This window comes from Palaemon carinicauda, chromosome 26, assembly GCF_036898095.1.
Source record: "Palaemon carinicauda isolate YSFRI2023 chromosome 26, ASM3689809v2, whole genome shotgun sequence".
NCBI lineage: Eukaryota > Metazoa > Arthropoda > Malacostraca > Decapoda > Palaemonidae > Palaemon > Palaemon carinicauda.
In genome coordinates this window covers 46,601,299-46,606,779 of record NC_090750.1, presented here as the reverse complement: position 1 = coordinate 46,606,779, position 5,481 = coordinate 46,601,299, and the positions used below count along the sequence as shown (strand labels likewise).

Genomic DNA, 5,481 nt, shown 5'->3' with positions numbered 1-5,481 from the left:
GCAGTATTGCAAGCGGCTTCGCGATAGTGTGTGCAGTTTTTTTTTAACAAAATCGCTGGAACTCCATCTGGTCCGGCTGCCGATCCATTTTTAATTTCGCTTATAGCCTTGACAATATCTGCTTCATCAATATCTATATCCGTTAGATATTCAACATTTTCTTCTCTCATTTCTGTTTCATTATTCTCATTCGCAATTCTTAGCGTGAACTCACTCTTATATTTTTCTGCTAATATGTTGCATATTTCCTTTTTTTCATTCGTTAACCGTCCTTCAATTCTTAGAGGGCCTATTTCTAATCTCCCTTTTTTCATCTTTTTTGCATGGGAGTAAAGTACTTTGGGGTTCTTTTTTATATTTTGAAGTGTACTTTCTTCTAAGTCCCTTTTTTAATTTTCTTTCGATTGTATAATCTTTTGTTCTGCATTTTCTATCTTACCTTTTATTTCCATCATTTTCCACACATTTTTTTCTTTTGCAAGATTTTTCTTCCACTTTCTAATTTTCTGAAATAAGATCCTTCTGTCTCTTTGTATATTTGCGGTACATATTTTTCAACAATTTTCTCCAGTATTTTGTATAGTATGTCCGTATTTACCTGTATATTATCACTTATGAATACATTTTTCCATTCTTTGTTCAGTTCTTCATTAATTTCTGACCATTTTATATTCTTACTGTAAAAATTATATTTTCCATAACCTTCCCAAAGTTTTGTGATTTGATTATCTCTGCGATCACTTGCTTTGAAATGGACTATTAATTCTATGACATTGTGGTCTGAAATTCCCGTATTATACACTATTTCTTTAACATAATTCGCCTCATTCACAAATACTAGATCTAGGACATTTTCCTTTCCTGTGGTTTATTTGTTGCATATTATGTTCTAATAGCATATCTTGAAGCTTTTCAAATTGCCTCTTATCTTCTGCGCTACTATTACTCTCTTTTTTATATGTATATATACACCCACTTTATTCTATCCGTTCTTTCCAATCCACGAAAGGAAAGTTAAAATCTCCAGATTGGAGTATATTCCAATCTTTATGGTTTCTACATTTATCATCTATTTTTTCTATTATGTCAAACTCCTTAGTATTTGGGGGTCTGTAAACTACAATATTCACTAGTTATTCAAATTCAAATTCTACCGCAATCAATTCACATTCTATGTTCCTGTATTTTTCACAGACTTTTCCTTGATTTATGTCTCTTCCATATATTGCGGTTCCCCCTTGATTCCTATTTGTTCTGTCTGACCTATACGTTTGGAAACCCTTTATCTGGTCATCACTGCCTGTCTCTTGGGAATACCATGTTTCACTTATATTTGATATATCTATTTTTTTCAATTTGGGTTAGTTCTTCTAAGAACTCTATTTTCCTTTTAGAGTTGCTCGTGACTAAACCCTGCGCATTCATCACAATTAGGCCCCGTCCACGCGAGCGATCTTTGCTCGGTAAACTTTGCCTCTTTGCGAGCTAAGCCTGTCGAACGCATTTAAGCTCTTGTCCAAACGACGGTGGTTGGGTAGTGAAAGACTGGCAGTGAGTGACTGACACAGGATCAAGTTGTGTGGGGCAGCATGGATCGCAGGACACGCAAAAAGAAAATCGCGCTGTCTATTGTTATAGCAATGTGTGCAAAGATAAAAGCAACAAAGCAGAAAAGGATGTGGTGTAAAGAGTGGTTACGAAGAAGAGAAGACATTGGAAGTCACATGACAATATTGCGGGAACTGAAACATGGTCATGAGGCAGATTTCATCAACAATATGAGAATGGACCCTAACACTTTTTATAAAATCTTATCGAAAGTGGAACCATATATAATGAAAGAAGATACCAACATGAGGCAAAGTATTTCAGCTGAAGCTCGACTGCATGCAACATTGCTCTTTCTGTCAACAGGATGCAGCTACAGATCACTACAATACAGCACAAGGATTTCCAAGCAGAGTTTGAGTGCAATAATTCCAGAAACCTGCAAACAAATCTATGAAGTCCTGAGGGAAGACTACCTTAAGGTAAGACTTACCCATACGTTAAACATCAAATTCACACCAGTCGTATATCTGATAACAGTGCCGGATCTAGAAATCTCTCGTAGAGGTTGGGGTGTACTTATGATTATCATTTATATATGTAACGTGCACACATACAGTACACATATAACAATAATTATAACAATAATTATATGTATGCACACACTCACACATGATGTACATCATATGCACATATATATCATATGTACTAAGAGAGAGAGAGAGAGAGAGAGAGAGAGAGAGAGAGAGAGAGAGAGAGAGAGAGAGAGAGAGAGAGAGAGATGTGAATGAATTATAATTGTTACATTGATTACAACAGATATAGCTTACAAAAAAAATTAACCGGTGAAGTTGCTTTTACAAATGCAAGTATTAAAAAGCAGCAGTATTAGTAGAAAAAGTGGTAAAACCAGTATGAGTGGTAGTAGTAGTAGTAGTAGTAGTAGTAGTAGTAGTAGTAGTTGAAGAAATCATTAACCAAGGAAATTTTGCTCCTAACTAATGATTTATTGAAACAAAACAATGTTCTAGTATTCATTTCCATGTGGGGGGTGGGGGTTGCACATTACCAAGTGGCCTCCTTAAATCATTCACTGTCTGATAAGTTATCTTAGCTCAGATCGATGTCATAAAAATCATAGGTAATGGCGCGGAGTGTGTGCGTTTTGCTTATTGCGAAAGGATCAATTTATTTTTGCCATTAACTTGTTACACGATTACGTCATCAGGAGACACTATGTATATAGCCTGAGTAATCAGTATATAGTAATGGTGCATGTATGCATAATGCAGAACTGCATCATTAAATGCATTAAAATACTCCACCTTGATTTATTTATGAACGGATTATGCATATACTGAAACAAATCGAGTTTAAAAGAAAATAACTTTCACTTAAGGAGTAACTTAATAACTAATCGTAGATGGACCCAGAGAAGGATAATGAACGGGATATCATAATTTTTCAAACAAACTATATTTACGAACATAACCAATTTTATTGTCTTTATACATGTCAACATGTACAATATGCACAATGCTAAATATGAATAAGTAAATAGTCAAAATAATTCAAACATATTATCTTTAGACATGTTTCGTTCATGCAATTACATTTACCACTTGTGAATTGTGATATGGCCTATCTATGAACACATTTGTATCTAACAACTCACTCTACAATCTTAGTTGACGCAGAAATCTTGCCTAATTTACCTAAAAACAGGATGTCATTAATAAGTTTTTGTGCATAAATTCTGTTCTCCCCAGACATTTGTCTGAGGTCATTAGCAATTACAACACCTAAAGCAATACACTCATCATTATTAATCATATCCTCGGATGATGTTAGTGTTTTCAGCTGATGGAGAGCTTCCTGTAATACATCATCAGGGGCACAAGGCGTTTTGGTTGCTCGCTTTCTGATCGTTGAAGAAGGGGCAGTTGCAAGTTTTCCTCTCGTTACCGATATAGGTGTGGCATTGCGTTCCTGGCTATTCACATTAGCGGATGGAGTTGAGGAAATAGTGTCGGTCATACCAGAGACTGTTGGAATGTCTGATGGCGAAGCAACTGGTGATCTTGGAGTAACAGATGGTTCGTCAATTTCCAACAGAAGTGGATCATTGAATATCTGAAATACACGTGCATTGATTAGTTTTATTTGGTTGAATTTTTCGTGTGTGTGTACATAATCTTAAAAGGCTTGATACTATTGGTAACCAATAAGTACACTTGACATTGTGTATATATTGGCAACCTCCACATTTAATTGTTCAGTGTGGTTCGGTCTGATAAAGTAACACCAGTTTCCAAAGGGATATAATTTACCAGGCCATTTGAAAATTATATTAGAGTAATAACGAAATGCGTGGTGGGATTCATTACAATTAACCAATATTCAAATACTGAGTTATAGTATTACAAATAAGGAAAGACTTATTGATGATAGTTACAATAACATCCACCACAGTATTTCATGAGGAGAGAGAGAGAGAGAGAGAGAGAGAGAGAATACTTAATGGAGCATCCAAATATAACGTCATATTGCTTAAGTGTATTTATGCGCTCTTTTTGTATTTGCAGACGCCTTCAACACCAGAGGAATGGAAAAATGTGAGCAACGATTTTTGGAGAATGTGGAATTTCCCAAACTACCTTGGAGCCATTGACGGCAAACATATTGTAATACGGCAGCCGCCTGGTAGTGGTCCTATTTCTATAACTACAAAGGCACTTACAGTATCATTCTTATGGCTATATGTGATGCTAATTCAAATTTCATCTATGTAGATGTTGGTGTAAATGGACGGGTGTCTGACGGAGGTGTGTGGGCGAACACCAGTATCAGTCAGCGTATTGTCAATCACACTGCCGGATTGCCAGAGGATACCAAGCTACCTGGGAGCGATAAAACCTTGCCATTTGTCTTATTAGCAGACGATGCTTTTCCTTTGCAACGTCATATAATGAAGCCATATCCATACCAGAAACAAACTACAAGCGAAAGGATATTTTCATATCGACTCTCCAGAGGACGACGTACCGTGGAAAATGGATTTGGAATGCTTGCAAATAGATTCCGAGTGTTCCTTGCACCAATCAATTTACCCCCGGAAAAAGTTGACATAATGGTACTTGCATGTACTGCTCTCCACAACTTTTTACGGAAAGATGAAATAAACCAGTATTCACAGCCCGAGGGGTGCTTGGAAACCGAGTGTCTCTCTGATGGGATCGTTGCACCAGGGGAGTGGCGACAAACGAGTGCAGATTTGGTAGGACTTCAGGTGGTGGGGCGTAATGCCAGCATTGAGGGAAAGGTGGTGCGAGAAAAGTATATGGAGTATTTTCAGGGTGAAGGAGCAGTGTCTTGGCAAAACAAATTTCTTAATGACAGCGGAAATGTTTCTTATAATGTTTGAAATATTAGTGGGGTAGTAAATATATGGGTATTGACTATGCAATAATTCATTGCATAAATGTATAATGGGAATAAACAGGGTTGACAAAAACATTGTTGTTTCTTTAATCAAAAACCATGTATTTGATTTTTCTGGTTTTAAACGGTTTTTATGGGTATTTTTCAACTTTCAATGTTTGTGTTTTCCCAGGAAGCTAGTTTTTTATTAACTCTTTGTCTTTCCCGGAACCATATTGCTTTGAAAGCATTTGAAGATAAGTATAGTACAGGTTTGGATAGCAGATTAATAAGGTAACATGCTCATGAGCATCTAAATAATGATATGGCAAACTAGCAACTGTTAAAACACTTCCAAGCTCAAGCTACCAGTCTGCCTGGTAACTTGGCATTTAAAAGCAATAACTAAATAAATAAATAAAAGAGCGAGAAAGAGATACTATACATACCTCATGGTCTGATAATTCCGCAAATGATGTCTCCTTACTACTGTCGAGGTTTGACAGTGATGAC

At 36.3% G+C, this 5,481-nt stretch overlaps 1 pseudogene; it reads left to right on the top strand.

Annotated features, from left to right (window-relative positions):
* Positions 1 to 1,433: 1,433 nt before the first annotated feature.
* Positions 1,434 to 4,985, top strand: LOC137620154 (putative nuclease HARBI1; annotated as a pseudogene).
* Positions 4,986 to 5,481: the final 496 nt, after the last annotated feature.